At 34.6% G+C, this 22,682-nt stretch overlaps 1 long non-coding RNA gene across 1 annotated transcript; it reads right to left on the reverse strand.

Annotated features, from left to right (window-relative positions):
* Positions 1-12,873: 12,873 nt before the first annotated feature.
* LOC136792763 (uncharacterized) lies at positions 12,874-22,609 on the reverse strand. The gene is made up of 3 exons (XR_010837120.1): positions 22,578-22,609; positions 21,566-21,694; positions 12,874-12,916 (listed from the first exon to the last, which is right to left on the reverse strand). It is a non-coding gene; the product is annotated as an uncharacterized lncRNA (long non-coding RNA).
* Between the last annotated feature and the right edge of the window lie 73 nt (positions 22,610-22,682).

Below are 22,682 nucleotides of genomic sequence, written 5' to 3' on the forward strand. Positions count from 1 at the left end.
TTAAGCTTAAAATAGCAGTCTTCTTGGGAGTATGAAATCAGATATTTTTTAAACTTCAATTATTCTTATCTTTTAGATTTTCTTTGTTTGTTGGGGAGTAAAGTAAGAGAAAGTTTAAGGTCATCATCATTCTCGTGGTTTGATTAATAAAAAAGAGAAATAGTAAAATATGACACCAAGATAAAGAATTTTTCTTAGGTTCCAACCTTGGTCTGACTAATGCCATGCCAAAGATTGTTCTTGTCATAGAGAATCTCTGGCTTTATTCCCTTTACTTAGAACAGAAATAAAAAACTCCACACTCCAAAACTAAATATTGCACTATGGATTAGGTACAGACAAGAAGAGTCCGAGAATTGGTATACTGAATAGGCATTTTTGTTGAGACTTTGCTCATCTTGTCTCTTAGTTTCTCAAGGTAGTGGTCAAGAGGACCTTGGAGAGACCCATGAACTGTGTTTCTAGCACAGCAGAAGAATACAAATATTCTGAAAGTAGTTATGGAGAGGGCTGTGACCTTATCGGGTACTAATGTAAAATCTTTGATTTTGTTTAAACAAGGGGAACTTGCTTTGGGAGCTTGTGAGACCTGGAGGAGGAATTGAGACAGCAGGATTGACATGAGTATACAAGGATATAGAATTTCTTGTTTCGGGGTCTATATTTAACCAAATTGAGTTGTGGGGTTATTTAAGGGTGAAAGAAGACCAAGAGGCTTGGCTTTTACAGAAGTATTTTTGTTTATGTGAGTGAGAGAAAGAGAGATTTGAGAGAACATCTTTGATTCTGATACTTGGGCAAAAGCCAAAGTGAATCCCAAGGGCTAAGGTTAGCCAGGAAGTACTGAAGCAAAGGTTGGGCAGGACAGATTATGCTTAAATACACAGGTGGATACTCAGGGGAGGAATCCTTGGTCTTACTCGTGGGACTTCAAAGTAAAAACATTTCCCATGCCTGTTTTATCCCCACATTTATTCTTCTTATCCAATATTATTCTATCTAGTCTTTCATATCTTCTGTGATATCTCAACATTTAAGAGAAGTGGAATCCACTTATTAAAATACGAAATGGAACATTCAAACCTAAACTTTTTCTAATCTTATTTTTAAAAATTAAATTTGTCTTCCAGATATGACTATGATTTAAATATTAACTAGTCCATTACAAACTGTGTCATCTTGGGAAGTTTTTTAGCCTCTCTGCATTTCTCATTTGTAAAATGTGGATAATCATCTATCTAAATTTTGTTGGGAGGACTAAATGACATGATACATAATAAACTGTCTAGTAAAAATCAGCAATAAATAAATAATTATTATCAACAAATGTAATGTAAAGTTTTAGTTCTTTTCTCTTAATTTTGCAATCTTTAATTCTGCAGCTTGCTAGGAAACCCAAGCTATAATTTCAGTTGTAGTGATATTTGGGGTATATAATCATGGCATAGTCAATTTTCCTATTTGTCTTGGAAAATTTGGAACTGTAACTGCTGATCTTAGCTGTGGTGCCAGGTTATTTTATTCCAGTACTGGAGAAGAGAAGAGTGAGGTCAATAAAATCTCCTAACCACCCTCAAGCTATTTACCATTATGAGCAATTAATTACCACTCTTGAATGTTTTCATATTAAGTCTCCATTGGACATGAAAATAGCATAAAATATGAACTGGAAGTGTTAGCTAATAAAAAGTCTAAACAAATATACATCTACAGGCAACATAGACTATCTCCTCTTATGAATTTATCTTTATAATTTTTATTTTAATGGAAATTGAAGTGGCCTGAATTTTTGATATTATTTAAGTAGTTTTTACTATTGTGAGAGATTATTATCTTTAATTTACTTAAGTACAATTATATCAAACATATTTTAGCTGACTAGCTTTTACACATGGGCTAATAATGGCAAAATTAATCACAACATGTTCCATGCTCAGTAGTGCATATCTTTTGTTCATACAACCATGTATTTTTAAAGTTCTGTTTTATAATTACCATGTCTATTTAACTTAGTTGGTTAGCACATACTGCTAATGAAGCTGAGGGCATGGGTGACATCCGTGTTCAGGCCAATTAGTTTTACTCTGTCCACAGACCCTAATCCTAATCTAAGGCGAGTTGTACTAAAATTGAATGCCCTCCATTACAAGGCAGTCACCACAGGGAAATATGTGATGCTCTTATCCCAACTGGAAAAATAATTTGGTTTCTATGTCTGAAAAAGTCAAATCACTGTATCTTACATAAACATAGCACATTATTATTTTTAAAATTACCTTTATATGTATAAGTTCTTTTTTCTCAAATTTTTAAAAATAAACTAGTTTATTGATATTAAATCATTTTATTTTGATTACCCCTTGCATATACTATACTCTGAATCACAGAGAGATTAATTTTGCACTTAGAGTCATCATCTTACAAAAATAGTCTCAACTTTCATTTTATTCTCCATGAGACTACAAATAAAAAATATTATTTGAACATTCTGGTTTAGCGTTAAGTTTGATTGATGACCTTTATTCATTGCAGTGGTGTTTTTTGTGTTTGTTTTATGTTTCCCATAAGGGTCTTGAGCTTTTAGAACTGCGCATATATCTCCTACCATTAGTTAGTCCCTAAAAATGTGGCTGAATATTTTAAAAGAGCTTATAAATCATTACAATTAACAACTTTCGAACTGCCCATCCAAAGCAAATGGCTTGACATGCCATCTGTTATTTTTCCTTTAACGCCCTCTAGTCTGTTTCTCTAAGGCAGCCATTTAACATTTAAAATGATGTTCCTTTTTAAGATGTGTGATGGGCTGAGGAAGACAAGCTTTTGTTTTAATTATCAACAATTTCTCTGATGCGATATAATTTTTTCAGTACTCAGGGCCCTTTACAAATCAAAAAGAATCCAAGTAAAACAGTAATTAATGTCAAATGACTAGTCACAAAAGGCCCTATTTAATTAAAAAGTTCTAATCTTTGATTAAACCTCATCACACATTCTCCTGATTGCAAACTGTTGTCTGAAAACGGGATGTAATTGCATACACAGTCTATTGTCTCTCTAAAATGACACCTGCAAATTATATAAAATGACTATGGTTTGCCTAAAGTTTGAAAATTATTCTTAAGCTATATTTTATATCGATTGTTTTTCTCCTTTTGCCACTATAATTGGAAGCCTTCTTTTTCATTGAATAACATACCAGCTAAAAAATAGAGTCAAGTAAATTTACCTATGATTTATTAAAAATCTGTTGACAAGGATATTTTGGACCAATTATTTTTTGAAGTTGAAATTAAAGAGAGTAACTTTATTCTTATAAATTCAATAGAAAACCTGTGAGAAAAAAGCAATTTTGGGTCAAATTACTATGACATATTTTGTGCTTATATTTAGAAATATTTAAAAATCTAAGTGATTTTTAAAAACTCCCACTTTTTTTAATACTTCTCATATTGTAAGACATAGTGTCTTTTATTGCATATTGAAACCACTGATTGTTAATTCAGTTTTATATATGCTTTCCATTACATTTATTTATTTTGTGATCATAGTGTTAGAATTAATTAGTTCTCCTAAGTTTGGACATAGAAAATGTATTATTTTAATTAGATCATTACAAAATAGGTATAGGCGAATTCCCTGGCAGTCCAGAGGTTACAGCTTGGTGCTTTCACTTCTGGGCCTGAATTTGATCCCCGGGTTCGATCCCTGGTCAAGGAACTAAGAACCTGCAAGCCATGTGGTGTGGCCAAAAAATAAATAAATAAATAAGTGAATTTGGTAAAGTTGAAGGATACAAAATTAATACACAGAAATCTCTTGTATTCCTATACACTAATGACAAAAGATCAGAAAGAGGAATTAAGGAAACAATTCCATTACCATTGCATCAGAAGAATAAAATGCCTAGGAATAAACCTACCTAAGGAGTCAAAAGACCTGTACTCAGAAAACTATAAGATACTGATGAAAGAAACCAAAGATGACCCAAACAGATGGAGAGAAATACCATGTTCTTGGATTGGAAGAATCAATATTGTGAAAATGACTATACTACCCAAAGAAATCTACAGAGTCAATGCAGTCCCTATCAAATCACCAATGACATTTTTCACAGAATTAGAACATTATGGTTTAATCACAAGATAGTGAACATAGTCCCCTGGGCTATACAGTAGGATCTTGTTGTTTATCCATCCTATATACAATAGTTTTCATCTGCTAATCCCAAACTCCCAGTTTATCCCTCCTCCACCCCCCTAACACTTGATGGCCACCAATCTGTTCTCTGTATCTGTGAGTCTGTTTCTGTTTTGCAGATATGTTCATTTGTGTCATATTTTAGATTCTACATATAAGTGATATATGGTATTTGTCTTCCTCTAACTTACTTCACTTAGTATGATAATCTCTAAGTCCATCCATGTTGCTGCAAATGGTATTATTTCATTCTTTTTTATGGCTGAGTAATATTTTATTATATATGAACACCACATCTTTACCTGTTCATCTGTCGATAGACACTTAGGTTGTTTCCATGTCTTGGCTATTATAAATAGTGCTGCTATGAACATAGGGATGCATGTATCTTTCAAATTATAGTTTTGTCTGGATATATGCCCAGGGGTGGGGTTGCTGTATCATATGGCAACTCTATTTTTAGTTTTTTAAGGAAACACCATATTCTTCTCCATAGTGGCTGCACTAATTTACATTCTCACTAACAGTGCAGGAGGGTTCCTTTTTCTCCACACCCTCTCCAGCATTTATTTGTAGATTGTTGAATGATGGCCATTCTGACAGATGTGAGGTAATACATCTTGTAGTTTTGATTTGCATTTCTTTAATAATTAATGACAACATCTATACTTTAAATAAAAAAAAACTTATTTTGTATAGTTACCACATGAAAATAAAAATAGAATATGTAAATACTTTTTATTATATTGATTAAAACCATATAAATTGTAACTGAAACTTTAACAGCAAGCTGTTGTACTTATGATAATTTGTTATCTCATAAATTATTTTTAATTCTAAGATCAAGCTAATGACTAAAGAAATAGAAATGTTGTCTTGAGTCTTCATCTTAAAGTAGAATTAAGCTCTTGATTATTATCATAACACATCTTAAACTATAGCATCAAGTCATTTATATGCATGATACATATGAGTGAAGCAGTTTGCTAAAATTTGTGGAGCTGACACTTCAGTAAAAAATGAAATTAACTTCATAAAGATAATTGAAACAGTAAAGCAAGCTGAAAGACATATCATAAAATGATTCAAAAATTAATGCTGTCAAGTATTTAACATACGGTGTCAAAATTGATAACTATCTATGGAAAATGAAAATATAAATATAAATTCTTATTGAATTTTGATGGCTTTCTTCTTTGAAAACTTAACAGACTATTATAATTCTTTTACACATAATAATGTAATAAATTCTCTAATTCTGGAGTCAGTTCCTGTGATAAGAAAAATTCTACTAGATCAGTTAAACTGGCAATGAGACTTTATTAAAGACCTTGCAATAAGGGAGAAAGACTGAACTCAACTCCACTGCAAAAAAATGCAGGAGAGTTTTTAAATCCTGGGATGAGCTGGTACAAAAGGACTAGAGGACATTAGTGCGGAGGTTTGGTCACCGAGGTTATCTGTATTTGCTCAGTGTTACTATGAAAATTAGCTGGAAGTTAGGAGGATAATTACCTTTAAAAGAGATGATTCCCAAGTCCTCCAGAAATACATTCCTTGGTTGTCGAATATTTACATCTCAAAGACACAGAGAAAGAATTTACAGTTGCAAGTTTGTTAAGTAAATACCCTATGAAAAGTTAGAGGCCTGGAGTCAGGAACAAGTCTGTCTGCAGTTTAGTCAAGCTAAGGGGAATGTTAAGGTCTTCTTGGTCAGATGATTTGTTTCACATTTTACTTAAAATGAACTTTTGTGAAGAGGTGGAGATGACACTAATAACAGTTTGTCAATTTCTTCTATTCCTCACTTTGGACTCCAATGAGTCCTTGTTAATTATTATATCTTAAATACCAGGATTTTAAAAAAGATTAGGCTTCTTCCAAATGTGATTCCTATGACACAAGCACTGAATTGGATCATGTGTCATATCATCTGTCACAGACTCATTTAATGTCATTACAGCACCCTAAAGTAGATATTTCTATTATCTCCAGTTTATAGTTGAGGAAATGGAAGTACAGAAACATTAAAGTAACTTGCCCAAGATCAAACATCTAGCACTTGCTTGAGCTGAGATACAAACACGATCTTATCTGAAAGATAAGATCAGTTATCAGTTATCTGAAAAACTGGTTCACCTCTTGGTGGGTGCTGAGTCAAGAGACACAACCAAGGCAAAGAGTAGAATGCTTACAGCAAGAAAGGAGAACACGGGGAATCTTTCCGAAGCTATATCTCCCTGAACAGCAAAATTAGGGAAGTTTTAAGCAAAGGGCACATGCATATTAATGAAGGGGCTTGAGCAGAGGAGAATTCAGCATAGAATTGGGGCAAATGTTGACAGAGTCCAAGCTTTAGCTTTAGTCCTGTGTTTCACATCCATGGATTCAACCAACCAAGAATGGAAAATATTACAAAAAATACTAGAAAATTCCAAACTGCAAAACTTGAATTTACTGCATGCCAGGAACTATTTACATGATATTTGCATTGTGTTTACAACTACATGCATAACATTTACATTGTATTAGGTATTATAATTAATCTAGAAATTATTTAAGGAATACTGAAGGATGTGCATAGGTTATATGCAAATACTACTCCACTTTATGTAAGGGACTTGAGAATCCACTGATTTTGGTGTCTGTGGATGTCCTGGAACCTATCCCCACTGGATACCAAGGGATGACTGTACAAGAAAACAAATAAATTTCTGGGTTTTGTAGAACCCAGTTATGTGTCACTGTCTTTGAACTGGGAACAGTCCCTCAATTTCTCCTTGACTTTCCCAAATTTGGCATGTTTGAATATTACAAGTCAGTCACTTCTTAGATTTATTTGTATGACTTTCTTATTGCCACTGTAACAAATTGCCACAAGCTTAATAGCTTAAAGAAACAAAAATTTATAATAACATTGTACAGTACTAGAGGTCAGAACCAAATGGGTCTCACTAGGCTAAAATCAAGGTGCCAACCTGACTGTGTTTCTTCCTAGAAGCTCTAGGAGAGAGTGCTTCTTTCCTTTTCTTTTTTTTTCTTTCTTTCTTTTTTTTTTTTTTTTTTTGAGTTAGAAGCCACTCTCATTTCTTGGTCCCATTCCCTCATCTTTGAAGTCAGCAACATTGGGCTAAGTCTTCCCACATACTGCTACCTCTATCATTCTCTCTCTGTTGGCTCCTTTTTTCACTTATAAGGACCCTTATAATTACATTGGTACCACTAAAGTAATCAAGGATAATCCCTCCATCTCAAGGTCATCTGATTAGCAGCCTTTATTCCATTTGTAAACTTAATTCTCCTTATTCTGGGGATATAGGCGTCTTTGTGGAGGCCATTATTCTGATTACCGCAGCCTCCTGTTTTGTTTTTTTCCAACGTTTCCTCAAGTATTTTCAGCAAGAATATCACAGATGCTGTTTCATTTTATTGCATACCAATGCATAGCACATAATATCTATTTGTCCCTTTACTAGTGACGTTGACATTAATCATTTGATTATAATAGATCAACCAGGTTTTGCCATTGTAATGTTATGTATTTACAATAATAACTATTTTTGAGTTTGAGTTTGCCTCATGTATTTTTGCCAATGGAAGGAAGGAAGGAAACAAGGAAACAGAGTGGAAGATAGAGTGAGGAAAGCGGTAACTGCTGTTTAAAGAGGGAAGACAGACAAAAGAGGAACAGGAACAGTTAGCCCTGCTTTTGTGAGAGCCATTTGTAAATGTCTATTGATTTTTATAAATTTTTACTTGGAAATAATTTCAAACTTACAAAAATGTTGCAACAATAAGATTAGTACAAAGAACACCTATAAGTCCTTTACTAGATTTACCTTTTGTAAATGTTTTGCCATATTTGCCTTCTCTTTCTGTCTTTCTCATCTTCTTCTCTATATGGCACATGTATATAAACATAGGCATCTATATAAGCATATTTGTATATACATATAACTCTGTGTATACACACATACTTTTTCTTTCTGAATCATTTGAAAGTACGTTTTATATACCATAGCCATTTACTTCTAAATACTTTAATGTATATTTTCTCAAAATAAGAATATTGCCTTACATAACCCCAAGTACAGTTATTGGCATGAAAACATGTAACATTGATACTTCTTTTATCTGATCGACTATATGTATTCCAATTTTGTCACTTTATCCAGTAATGCCTTTTATAGCATCTTTAAAATGAACAGGATTCTGTCTAGAATCAGGTATTACAATTAATTGTCATGTTTCTTTAGTCTGCTTTAATCTGAATTACTTCCAAGGTCTTTCTATGTCTTTTATGACATTGACATTTGTGAAGACTATAGTTCCCTTAACTTTCTAGTACATTATATCTATTAATTATTCAAATATGCATTTCTTTGGACATAGCTAATTAACTTCTCAGAAATTAATTTTATGTGAAAATATTTCCACATGTATAGAAAAATATGTTAATAATTGTGTAAATTTCAACATTTTAAAATAAAACATAAAAAGAAATCTATATATCTATTAAGAGAGAATTAGTTATACATATGATTATGTGTCTACACAATTAAACCCTACATATTTATTCAAAAGCTTAAAGTTTTAGTATGGAAAGATGTGCATGATTTATCATTACTGGGAGAAAATTAAATTATATAAAAGAGTGATTAGTACTGTAATTACATACATACCCTACCTATGTGGTATATCTTACCTATGTGGTAGGGTGTTGCTGCTTTTATAAATACTATGACTGAACCAAATTTTGAAAAATTTTATATTACTATTATTTTATACTAAATACTGTTTCATATCAAACACACAAATGTAGAATATTTTTCAAATTACATTTTAATTCTAATCTAAATAATTAAGACCTTTCTTACTAAAAATAAATTAGAAATTTTACTATTCAGCAGTTTTCTGACATTAGATATCTGTAAGAATTTTAGTGACATCTAAAAATACTATCATAACCTCAAATATTTTATGCATCATGGGATTTCTAATAGCAATTCTCTTTACAAATTCAGAAAAACTGTATCCACCAGTGTTTTGGAATATGTAAGGTTATTATTAATTAATTTAACTGAAAAATTTTGGCAACATGTCCAGTATATAGTCCAAATTACATGCTGAAGATAAATGTCTATGTGTTAAATATCCAAATAATGTGTAGAAGTTATCTTTTTAATCAACTAGTAGACATTCAGCAGAGAAAGCCCCATGTAGAAATGCCCTCACATAATCAAGAAGCATGACAATTTCCCCCCTCCACACACACACCAAAATCATGCAATAGGCAACCGAATATTGCTGCTAATTGGTATATATTTTTCTTCTACAAGTGAAAATTCTAACCTTTTACTTGACAGATGTTTGGGTAATATGCCTGTAACATTTTGAGAGCTTATCTGTGCTCTTTACAGTTGTGTTTATACTTCTACACATTCAGGAGCAAATAAATGAAAAAGTAAACAAACGTAAAAATATGACGTAGTTAGCTATTTACCGATAAACATAAATCAAAAGCCAGTTAATTTCAAATATGTAAAATATTTAGTAGATTAATCAAATAAAATATTGACCTAGAAAGCACATTTCTAAACATTTGGAACATTTGAGAACAAATGGCATGTAGGATGGTCAAGAGATCAGTAATCGTAGATAAACAAAATTCTGTATTTTTAAAATAAATATAATTCTTTTTAAAACATATTTATTGGAGTATAATTGCCTTACAATGGTGTGTTAGTTTCTGCTTTATAACAAGGTGAGTCAGCTATACATATACATATATCCCCATACCTCCCTCTTCCGTCTCCCTCCCACCCTCCCTATCCCACCCCTCTAGGTGGTCACAAAGCACCAAGCTGATCTGCCTGTGCTATGAGGCTACTTCCCATTAGCTATCTATTTTACATTTGGTAGTATATATATGTCCATTCCACTCTCTCACTTTGTCCTAGCTTACCCTTGTCCCTCCCCATATCCTCAAGTCTGTTCTCTAGTAGGTCTGTGTCTTTATTCCTGTCTTGCCCCTAGGTTCTTCATGAGCATTCTATTTTTATTTTTTTAGATTCCATATATATGTGTTAGCATACAGTATTTTAAACAAATATAATTATTAAATGCTCACTATCCCCGTTTTTGTTATAATTTAGCTACAAAATGGACTAATACTATAATAGTTGTGACACCTGTTTTTTAGAGTTAGTAAAATCCTTCCCAAATATCATCTTGTCCTCAAAAATTTGGGAAGGAGGAACATCAGATATTTTACTATTATTTCTGGGATGATAAAATTTAGTCTCTGGGAAGTTAACCGATTTGCCTACTGGACCAGATGAAACCAAAATCTCCCAGTAACACTTTCAACATCATTAATGATGCAGCCTATGCTGAACAGCCCACCCCTACACCACACCAAGGCTCTCAGAAACTTTTAGGCACATTTAAGTCTGCCAATGATTCTATGTATTTTATTATTCATTTTGGTTATATTTATGAATGAGTGTTTTGTTGAATAAATTTATTTATTAATTCTTTTGTTGAAAATGCTCACTAAGAGTACATCAAGCAATTAGCTTTGTTTAGTTCTTTTATCATAGATATCTTAAACCCATCAAGATGAATGATAGGTGTATTTAATAGGGCAGAAATGAAGACAACTTTGAGTTTCAATAATTTAATCCACACATTTATAAGAAAAATAGTATTTTATTAATGTGCACTCATCTAATTGACTCATTAAAGAAACCTATCAAATATTGGACCTTACACATACAACAATATTGAGACATAACAATTAGGATGCCTTATCTGAAGACTAAAGTCACAGAAATAAAAGTGGAAGGTACTAATAAATCTTTTCCCTTTGAAATATTATGCTACAGCATACCAAGTCAATGGCTTCGTATTTCATGTACCTATACATTAATTCTTCTCTTTAATGTTGACTGGTTTCCCAACAGCACACTAAAATAAAATGGAATATTTGTCATGGACCTACCCCAAGCATGATGCTTTTCTACTTGAAGGATAAATTATGAAGAATGTAACAATATAAAACTAAAGAAAGCTATTATAAGCAATCAATTGTTTCTTGTGGAACTCCAGTGTTTTGGAAAACTGAGTGATCTCTGTAAGTAAAAGACTTGCCAGGTGGGAAGAAGAACAAAAGCAAACATGGAAATTAATATTGTGTATATGAGAGAGAATGAAGTGACTGAAATTAAGACACTGGTGAGGGGAAATGGTACTACTAGTTTATTAATGTATTTTCTTTAACATAAATTAGTATGTCTTCATAATAGAACATTTATAAAATTGATGATAGTAAGAAGTCATCCACCACCCTACCACCCAGTCAAAAATGCTTATCCCCCACTTAATTTTATGTACAAATGTGTATATATGTTTTTAAAAAATTGTAATAGTATATATACTGCCTTATTAAATGCTGTTTAATGTAAGTTTTGTGTTGTTCTATTTTATTACTTTTTCTTATACTAACTTTTGAGTAGAATGCTAAATACAGCTGTTCTGTAAATTATTTATCTAACCCCATTGTATAGATCCCTTTGGCAAAATGCTCTTCCCAAAGATGTTCACACCCTAATCCCTGGAATCTGAAAATATGTTACAGTATATGAAAAAGGGGACTTCACAGGTGTAAATAAGGTTACAGACTTTAATTGGGGGAGATTGTCTGAATTATATGAGTGGACTCAATCTAACATGAGCCCGTAAAAGCAGAGGATTTTCTCCAGCTGGAGGCAAAAGAGATCCTGCAAAAGAGGAAGTCAGAGAGATTCAAAGCTTGAGAAGAAGCTGGCTTTTCTACTTTGAAGATGGAGAGGGCAATTTGACAAAGAATGCAGACAGTCTCAGGGAACTGAGAAAAACTCTTGGCTGAAGCTAGCAAGGAAATGGAGACCTCATTCTCACAGTCACACAGAAGTGAATTTGACCAATAACCCTAAATCATGGACGAAGGACTTTACTTGTCTGCCTTCTTCACTATTATGATTCCAGAACCTAAAATGTACATCTCGTTTGCTAAATCAATGAATGAATTATATTTCTGAGTTTGTAGATTGTTCTTAATATCACTTCTACAATTTTTTTGGCCTCTTGTGAGATGATTCTTTTTATTTTTTTGATTTGAAGGAGCCAGAAGTGCTGTATTAAATATGTAGTATTGTTAGAATGAGAAATTTAGAGGAGGAATCTATTTTGTAGGAGGACAGATAGGCAACAAAGTGAGTTACTAGAAATAAAAAGAATTCATTTAGTAAAATCAGGAAAGCACTGTATTGTTTAGCTAAACTTACAGAAAGAGAAACAAAATAGGGAGAAGAAACATGCAGACTGTGGAAATCGCCCATTTACTCTGGTACAGGAGGGAAGAAGCAAGAATGCAGAGCGGCGAGTATGAGTATATGGAGAGTCAAGGTTTTATTCAAGACTGAGGAGTCACTCCTGGTTACAGGGAGGAGTGTAGAATGAGTCTGTGTAATAAAGGAAGTCATGAGGAGAGAAATGTATATCACTTGTAAAAACTTAAATAGTGTCCAAATGCTGAATAGCTTCTGGGATGCTGTAGAGCTGTGTTTTCTACTGCCACTTAGCTGCAATATTTGCCTGCAAGTCAAGGAATTCTGCTTTCCATGCTGTCTTGCTCCTCTTCCCATCAACTTGCTCTCCGAAAATGTCACTTACCCTAGAAATAGCAGAAGCCCACCGTTATGTTGACCAGTGGGTTTGGAACTTGAACAAATGTAGCAGCTGCTGCTCATTTGCTCTCTTAGTCCACAGGATGGAGCCCACCCAGAGCAGCACCGGGGAACATCACTTGGAGATAACACTTAACAATATATTTTCATCATCCTTGAAATTCAAAAATTAAAGGACTATTTCTGTGTTGGCTTTTACATTTTGCTTGGTAGTCAATAAGCTATTTTAATTAACAAAACTGGGTCTTTGTTTAGCCCAAAACTTTTTCTCCTCTTTTTTTTTTTTGACGGTACGTGGGCCTCTCACTGTTGTGGCCTCTCTTGTTGCAGAGTACAGGCTCCGGACGCGTAGGCTCAGCAGCCATGGCTCACAGGCCCAGCCGCTCCCCGGCGTGTGGTATCTTCCCGGACCGGGACACGAACCCGTGTTCCCTGCATCGGCAGGCAGAGTCTCAACCACTGCGCCACCAGGGAAGCCCTTCCCTCATATTTTTATGGTTATAGATCTTCCGTGTTTTCCCATTCTATTTTGTTCTCCCTTTTACAAGTTCTGTTATTTATTATTGTGTTCTTTTAATGGATACCCTTCACCTATCATTGTATTTTGTTTTCTCTGATTTTATTTCTCTCCATGGGCCCCTTTTCTCTGAGTTACAGAAAAATGTCTGATTTTTTTCATGCACTACTCTACATTTTTTCTGCAATATTCTTTCTGCTGTTGACTGCACTTACTGTAGTTTTACATTTTGTGGTTGTGACTTTTCAAATTTTATACTATTTCCCTTTCATGGCTACCTCTTCAAGTTTCTTGGATTCACTATCCCCAAAAATATTTTTGAGAATATGAACCAAATTTTGGAAAGCCTTTCTGAATTAATTCCACTTCACAAGAGAATATATGCTTCCTGAATGTGGTCCTGAAAGTTCCCTCCTCAGAACCTATCTTTCAGGATGATACACTTACCCTGTTCACTTTCAAAGAGGGAGATGATTGAGGGTAAAGACAGTTTCCCCAAGAGAATGATCAGATCCTCAGATTTTGATCAGATCCAGACAAAAGTAAAGGCTCAGTCATCTGCTGCACGTCCCAGAACTACTGATAAAATATGCAGCCACCGTCTCCGCACAGCCTACTCCTTTGGTTTCTTCTCTCCAGTGTATAAGATATTTATATTTTCCCTAAATCTCTTCCTCTCATTCCCAGGGAAGTGGCTCTGGGGAGCTAAGATTTGAGAAGTTTCCTTCCATCTAGTTCCATCTCAACTGTGTCCATAAAACACTCCTCATTATTCAAATATGTCATCATTGCCCTTTCCACATGATGCACAATTTTCTTTATTTTTCCTTTATTTTTCTAATGAATTTTCAACGACAGTTTAGCAAGGTTTGAAGCAAGGGAGGGATAAGTGAAATCTGCACATGTCACCAATTCACTTTGAAACTAATATTTCCGATTAAACAAGATTTTAGACTTGGATTAATCAGAATATTTCATTCTTTTAATGTATGTGTGCATTTCAAACAAAGTACTTTGATTACCTTTTCTTGAGGTTTTCATTCTTAGCCGAAACTACTTAGAGTGACACACTGTGCTGTCTGCAGTGCTCAAGAGTCTTCTAATCTGGAGTCCATGGAGCACAAGGAATTCCATGGGTTGCTTATTCATAAATGCTCCCTTAAAAATTGTGTTCTATTTTCAGTGCATGTTTTTATATACAATGTACTGGAAATAAGTTCTAAAGCATTCAGCAAATTCTTGGAAGGGCCCACGACTCAACAGTCTAGTGACCACTTTTGGAATATTGTTAATTTATACTTGTTGAAATGGCTGTCATAAAATAAACTTCAAATCCTCACTATGTACATGCCCTTCTCTGACCGCTTTTTTTTTTTTTTTTTTTTTTTTTTTTGCGGTACGCGGGCCTCTCACTGTTGTGTCCTCTCCCTTTGCGGAGCACAGACTCCAGACACGCAGGATCAGCGGCCATGGCTCACGGACCCAGCCGTTCCGTGGCATGTGGGATCTTCCAGGACGGGGCCACGAACCCGCGTCCCCTGAATCGGCAGGCGGACTCTCAACCACTGCGCCACCAGGGAAGCCCTTTTTTTTTTTTTTTTAAGAAGATGTTGGGGGTAGGAGTTTATTAATTAATTTATTTTGCTGTGTTGGGTCTTCATTTCTGTACAAGGGCTTTCTCCAGTTGCGGCAAGCGGGGCACACTCTTTGTCGCGGTGCGCGGGCCTCTCATTGTCGCGGAGCACAGGCTCCAGACGCGCAGGCTTAGTAGTTGTGGCTCACCGGCCCAGTTGCTCCGCGGCATGTGGGATCCTCCCAGACCAGGGCTCGAACCCGGTCCCCTGCATTAGCAGGCAGATTCTTAACCACTGCGCCCCCAGGGAAGCCCTCTCTGACTGCTTTTGCCTGTTCACATAAACTGCCTTTTACCTCTAACTAGACAGAATTATATGTCCATCTTTCACCAGTCAGAGTGAGAAAGATCTCTGTATCTCAATGGCCTTTTGGTTGCTAAACCTGAGTAGTAAAATGAAGAAGCTGCTCCCTAGGCAACCTTTTATTTCTCTGCTGCTTATGAGATTCACTTGTATCACAATAGTTATAATCAATTAAGATTTCCACTGCAAATTAGTCTTCTGATCAAAGTACAGGAAGCTTTTGCTTTTAAAAAATGGATTTTTCAATTATTAAAATATCTCATATAGTGCAATGCATCACATAAATTCATCCCACCTCTCTTAAAATTTTAATTTTAGCAGAGCAAAGCTGCTTTTGGATCTTTTTCCAAAACAGAATTATTTCAGCATTTGTACACAGTGAGTTTGCTAATCATGTATATAAAATTCCTACAAGTGTTTGTGAAAATATTTGTACAAACCAAATTTATAGATCACCATCACACTTATTGGAAAGGGGTTCTATAGCCTTTAGCAGATTCTCGAAAGTATCCTCGTCACAAGAGTTAAAGTAACACTGTACCTTATTGATAATCCTTCAGAATATTGTTAATTTATATTTGTATAAATGGCTGAACAGTGCAATAATTTTAAATTCTTTATTTTTTATGCTTTTCTCTGATTCCTATGCCTTAATCAAATCATTTAGAAGGAAAAAAATAGATAATCTCAACTCATCTATTTATTATAGCCAATACATTCAAGAATTTAATCTGTACATTTTCTAAGATGAGTTGGCCAATATTTAAATAAGTACTCAAGCATTTAAATTCCTTTTGTTTAATACTATATTTATGGTTGTCACATAACAAACTTATACTGTGATAACCAACTTTAGTGAGAAATAAAGATATATTACTCATTTACTGCCAAAGTTAGATTTAAGTTGTTCAATGTTTAATTAAAATATTGCACATCATTATATTTCTATTTTAGTATTGGCAGTTTGTAAGCGACCATGGCCTTTTTTTCCTCTCATCTTTTCTAGAAACAGTTAACACTGCCTCAGAAAGATGTGGACACTCTCTGAAAATCTGATGTTAGAAATTAGGTTTCAGCAACTCCAAAAATCAACCCAGCCATGGTAATTTTAAAGATGATTCATCCCAGTGATTTCTCTTACTTAACATTTAGCATGATTTCAGAAACACCGCTTGAGTAAAAGCAGAAATGATTTTATTGGATATGTACTAGTTTATGTATATGTAGGAGGGAAAAACTAAACAAAGGTGCTCTACCTAAAACAAAAGTCTGCTATTTCCAGGGTGACAGACAATAGCTGTTTAACAGTGCTTGATTTTCAATTGAACTGCTCAGAATATTTAAAAGATGAGGAAATAATATGCCTAGCTCACTGAAAAGAGGCATTTACATAAGTAGATCATAATTATCCAAGTAAGACCTTGTTGCTGAGACGTGGGAGGGTTAATGATTATGATGATAATTAAAATGCAGAGGATTTGTAGAGCACATATTTGCTTTCTGAAAAGCTCAGTGTAATTCTCATATATTCTATTCTTCTCATTGATCTCTGTGCAATAGCTATACAACAGAATGTTTAAATACCTCAGAATAATGGAAGGCAACGTCTGACCTGTTATAACCATAAATGATTATAATCTTTGGGGTTTTGACTCACCTGAAAGGCAGGACCTCCAATGACATAGCTTTTTGAAACATCACTTCAGGTCATCACAGCAAAATTGACTCTGAGGAAAGAGTGCCACCTACTGAATCAAATTGTCCGGGTTCCCTCCAAGGGCTGGTCTCTCAGTTTTAGAATTGTCCTAACATGCTTAACTATAAGTAATGGGATTGCTGCACTATGCATGAAATACTTATTATTTTTGTTTCCAGCTTCAGTCAATTTATTTTAACAATCCACCCATCACATCTATAAATTAACCATTTTATTCAAAAACTTTCCATTTGTTTTGAAAAGTAGTATACAAAGCTTGAACAAATCTAACTTTGTTCTTTAATGAAGGGAATTTCCAAAGCAAATACCTGTCTTTTTTATTGTCGAAGTGGCCACAAGGGGGAGCTAGCAAGCAACTTCTCATGGGGCAGGAGAGTTGAGGTTTCATAATTAATTGAACACTTTTATTCCTGGCTAAGGCAGGAGAATATATAAATATGCCATTTTAAATTTATGAAGCTCAATATAATTTTTCTCAGAATTACATTTTGCACAATGCAATCCAACTGCCCCTTTTAATATATGCTAATACATTAGATATAATGTAACATTTTTTAGTCTGACAATTCCTGTTTCTGCATGTCCTCTCAGGTACTCTACACACAATTACCGCACACAGTTTGTTTAAACCACACCAAATAATTTTCAACTGTAAAACTTAAATACAAAAATTTTAAATTACCACTTAAATTTGTCTCAATATTTTATTTTATTTTTATTAATTAAAAAAAAATTACTCTAGTACTTGATAGTTTTATTAGTTTATTTTTTTTTGCTAAAAGACAACAAAAACAAAACAGTGTATGCAATCAATTAAATTGTTGAAATCTTTAAGTGATTGCCTCATTGATTTTCCATCATTGGAAACACAAACACACACACAAAAATAAGATGAGAATTAGTGATAAGAAAAGTCTGGAACATATTATCCAGCAGGAAAAAACCAAAATGTTGCAAGTAGAACTATTTCTAGAATAACTTTCAGTATTTTAAAATAAACATCCTGATATGTGTCCCAGTTCAAAAGTTGATCATTGGTGACTAATTTACGAGAGTTTCCTTCCAATTTACATATATTTATAATACATAGCACCAGTTGGAAATTTAGTTTATTTACTGTGTGAATTTCAAATTAATAGAACTTCCATGTTTTTGTAGGGGTAATCTTGTATTTAATTTTTTACTGTTCATTGGGAAGTCACATCCTACGTGTGGGAGGAGGGAACATGTATATGAACATGTTATATTGTAACATAACATACATATCATATAGAAGGGACTTGAAATATATCATTTCCTGAGAAATAATTTTTAATAGCAAGATTTAATAATTTTAATTAAAATGAGAAAAAATTAACATTTAATTTAATATACTGTTGATTTATGGATATAGTTTACACTTTTTCTTAATTGTTATATAGGAGAGATTTAGTTCTCAAAAATATTTTTAATTATAAACCATTTCTCCTGAAACTTAAAAATTATAGTCAATTTACATTGCTTTATTAAAATTCATATTTATCCTAAAGGGGAAAGTTATGTTGTAGTGATTGTCCTGTTAGTAGTGTGAATTTGTCATTTGTGAAAAGGGGAATCTTTGATTAAAAGTCAGCAGTTGACTAATAGCTGTGTGTTAGAGGTGAGCCTCAAATATCTCTGAAAGAAAATGGGGACCAGAGCTAGCTGTGAATGAAACACTACCCTTCACCTGTGGATTTAAACATGATATGGCAACCTTTGATACTTATTACATCTAAAATGTTTAGCTGTTAAAATTATTTTTGAAAATTATCTGTTAAATAAAAATATATGAGGGCTTCCCTGGTGGCGCAGTGGTTGAGGGTCCGCCTGCTGATGCAGGGGACGCGGGTTCGTGCCCCGGTCCGGGAAGATCCCACACACCGCGGAGCAGCTGGGCCCGTGAGCCATGACCGCTGAGTCTGCGCGTCTGGAGCCTGGGCTCCACGGGAGAGGCCATAACAGTGAGAGGCCCGCGTACCGGAAAAAAAAAAAAAAAAAAAAAAAAAAAAAAAAAAAATATATATATATATATATATATATATATATATATGAAATCAAGTAGTGAATGATGGAAAAAGAAATAGTGGAGAGAGAATTTTTCAGTCATATAAACAGTGGCTGTGTTGAAAATATCAGCAACAGAAATTTCTCTTAGGAACTGTATCTTATTGAATTCAAGAGTACAACAAACAGGACAAGTTTTGGAAGAATGTTATAACTGCTACCATTTGGGCTACATACATAATCTCTTGGGGCTACATGCATAAACTTTTGGAACTACAACTACAGCTAGTCAATATGAATTTTAAAGAGTCTCTCAGAGGCAAAATTTACCTCATATAAGAGAAAAGTCATAAAATAGCATTTTAAGATTATTAATGATATTCAAGTATTGATTTAATGTAACAGCATTAATCAGCCTTTATCAGTCTATACAAATAGACCTTAATATTTCTCTGTTTGAAGCTGTTCCAACATAATCAATTTATTTTAAAACTCACCTAGAGTAGCATAAAACCTTATTAATGAAATAATGTTATGTTTATATGAGTATTTCTCAGTACTTTTTCTCAATGAGTGTTCATACATTTATAGTTTGATGGAATCACACAAGATTTTTGGATGTTCAATATATTTATAATAATAAAGGAATCATATAATTTTGGGTTAATGTTGAGACTATCATTTGTAATCACAACTCATGATTATCAGCCAGTCTTTTCTTAGAAATATGAGATTCTAGGTAGCATGAGCTACACTCAACTCTGTGGTCCTCTGGATTCCTCAGCTATGTCCATAGCCTACTATGGTATAAAAACCAATAGGATCTTTGAACTGTTTAACAATATATATATCATCTCTTTTTTAAAAAATTGAGCTCAATATTTTAAGAATAGTTAAAAAGAAATTACTCAAAAATGGTATCTTACACAGAAAAATTGTTTTGGGAAAAATATAATTTAAGAAAGGGTTACAAATTAGGAGTGATTACAGTTTTAAAAATTGTTATCTGGCTAAAGGGAAGTCAAACAATTGGAAGCTGATTTCATTTCCTTTAAAAATGAAATAGGGATGAGACGTAAAGATTAAAATTAATTATTATGGGTACATGTCGATCTTTAACAACAGAATTCAATACTTCAAGTTAATATATGAGAAAGGTATCTAATATGTAGTAGTAGTTCTGGTTTGCTCCCCTTGGCTGAAACCCTGGGGTATTCACCATAATCATGGTAGTTCTCTCTATACACACTAGGGGGAGGTGTTACAATTACTCTGGAGGGGTGGTGGGCAAATTGGTGTCTATGAGTATGTGTTTCATATCTCTCACTGGTCTCTTAGACACTGTGGCTTTCCCCTCGTTTGCATAACAGCACTTCTAATTAATAATCAATAAGGCATATTACCCTTTCCTTGGAAGTTTTTCATCCTTTTGTTTTTGCTTTATTGTAAATCTCAAGTAAGGATATTGTATGACTTTCCTTGAATTAGTATGTATTGCAAAAATAAAAATCATAGATTTTTCATATTGAAAAAAATAATGAGGGGCTTCCCTGGTGGCTCAGTGGTTAAGAATCTGCCTGCCAATGCAGGGGACACCGGTTCCAGGCCTCGTCCAGGAAGATCCCACATGCTGCGGAGCAACTAAGTCTGTGTGCCACAACTACGGAGCCCGTGTGCCACAGCTACTGAAGCCCGAGGGCCTAGAGCCTGTGCTCTGCAAGAGAAGCTACCGCAGTGAGAAGCCCCCACTCCTGCAACTAGAGAAAGCCGACGTGCAGCAACGAAGACACAACACAGCTAAAAATAAATTTAAAAAATTTAAAAGTAATGATTAAAAATGAGTATGCATTCTCTACTCTTGATTTAAGTTAACGGCTGCTTTTAAAGCCTCTACACTTCAGATTTCAAGGTACATGCGTTAGGCCAGAGATACTAACCCCTTCCTGAGAAATGTAACGGTGAGGTTTCATGCGACAGTGCGGTTAGGCACCCACTCAGCAAAACAACCCAGATGTCAACAAAGCTCTAGCTCCCGTGTTTAGTAAAAGTATGTGCATGGCAAACTATTAAAAAAAATATAAAGACATTTTAGGATTTGAAGGTCTGGCTGTAAAGAGCACCTCTTTGAATTTTTAAACTGTTAAAGATAGTCTCTTAAGGGAGTGGTGAATTTTGGATGCAGAACACACTGCAAATTCAGACTGTAGGTTACCTCATTGAATCCTCTGGGAAATAAATAGCTCCTTTACCTGAATCTTTAAGCAATTATCCCAACAACAATCATCAGAACTTTCTTGTAATTGGTCTGGATTTAATTTTCTTTGAATTTCGAAAGATTTATGTTACAGACTTATACGTTAGTCATTCACAAGTTATAAATGACAACTTTACTTCAGTATTTATGAATTGCGATCAATACTCTAGCAATCAAAACACTCACCTTTTCGATTTCAATACTTCAATTTTCTTTTGCGTTCTTTCCCAGAACGGCTGGATCACGAAAAAACAGTCATCGCTTGCGGATGTTTGTGATAATAGTTTGGGGAGAAAGAATCTCTGAGATTAAGAACTGCAGAAGAAGTAGATGAATCAGGACTCTCTCTCTCTCTCTCTCTCTCTCTCTCTCTCTCTCTCTCTCTCTATCTCTCTCTCTCTCTCTCTCTCTCTCTCTCTCTTTCTCCCTCTCTCTTTCTCTGTGTGTGTGTGTGTGTGTGTGTGTCTGTGTGTCTGTGTGTGGTGGTAGTGGTGGTGGTATTACTTAGAAAGCATGATTTTTTTTTCTTTCTTTATTAAGGTGCATTATCAGTAACTACCAAGTTAGAAAGCATGAATCTTAACAGATCTCCCACTGATCGGTCTTCACGGTTATGGTTCAGTTTCTACGCAAAGAAGCTTTGGCAAATGTGGTCATCAGCACTTAACTTGGTTTTGAGGATATAACATTCAAATTTCCATATGGACCTTTAATAATAAGATCGAAGTAAACAAAACCCCTCGAAAACTATTATGAGTGCGTGTATGGATGTCCGCTTTACTTTGAATCTGGGCTGAGAATGCTGGCGACTGAAAACGGTAAAGCTCTAAGTATTATTTAGCCAGATTTGAGTTTCAACAAGCTACAAAGCTTTAATTGACCGTAAGCCTTTCTCCTTAAAGGAGAGGCGCTTTTCCTCTGGGGAGACACGGCCTCTCTTTCACTGGGCTTTTGCTTTCTTCTGAAACACTATATAATCAAGCGACTTTCCTTGCCGCGGTGCCTGGGGACAGCTGATTCTTCTCCGAGGATAAAGAAAGTTACATATTGACTGCTGTTGCTTGCGGTGTGTTGGCACCAGCGCGGGGCAGAAGCGGGCGCGCTAGCACCCTCGCATTTACACACACTCACTGAAATACACACACCCCGCCTCAGAAACACACACACACCACATACATACACACACATCCCTCTGCACCTCATTTAGATGGGTCCATGAAGATCTGCGCCTCCCTTGGTGTGAGTGAGTGTATGGTGCGCGCGCGCGCGCGCGCGTGTGTGTGTGTGTACAGAAATCCATCAG

Source organism: Kogia breviceps, chromosome 16 (assembly GCF_026419965.1).
Source record: "Kogia breviceps isolate mKogBre1 chromosome 16, mKogBre1 haplotype 1, whole genome shotgun sequence".
In the NCBI taxonomy this organism is placed as follows: Eukaryota; Metazoa; Chordata; class Mammalia; order Artiodactyla; family Physeteridae; genus Kogia; species Kogia breviceps.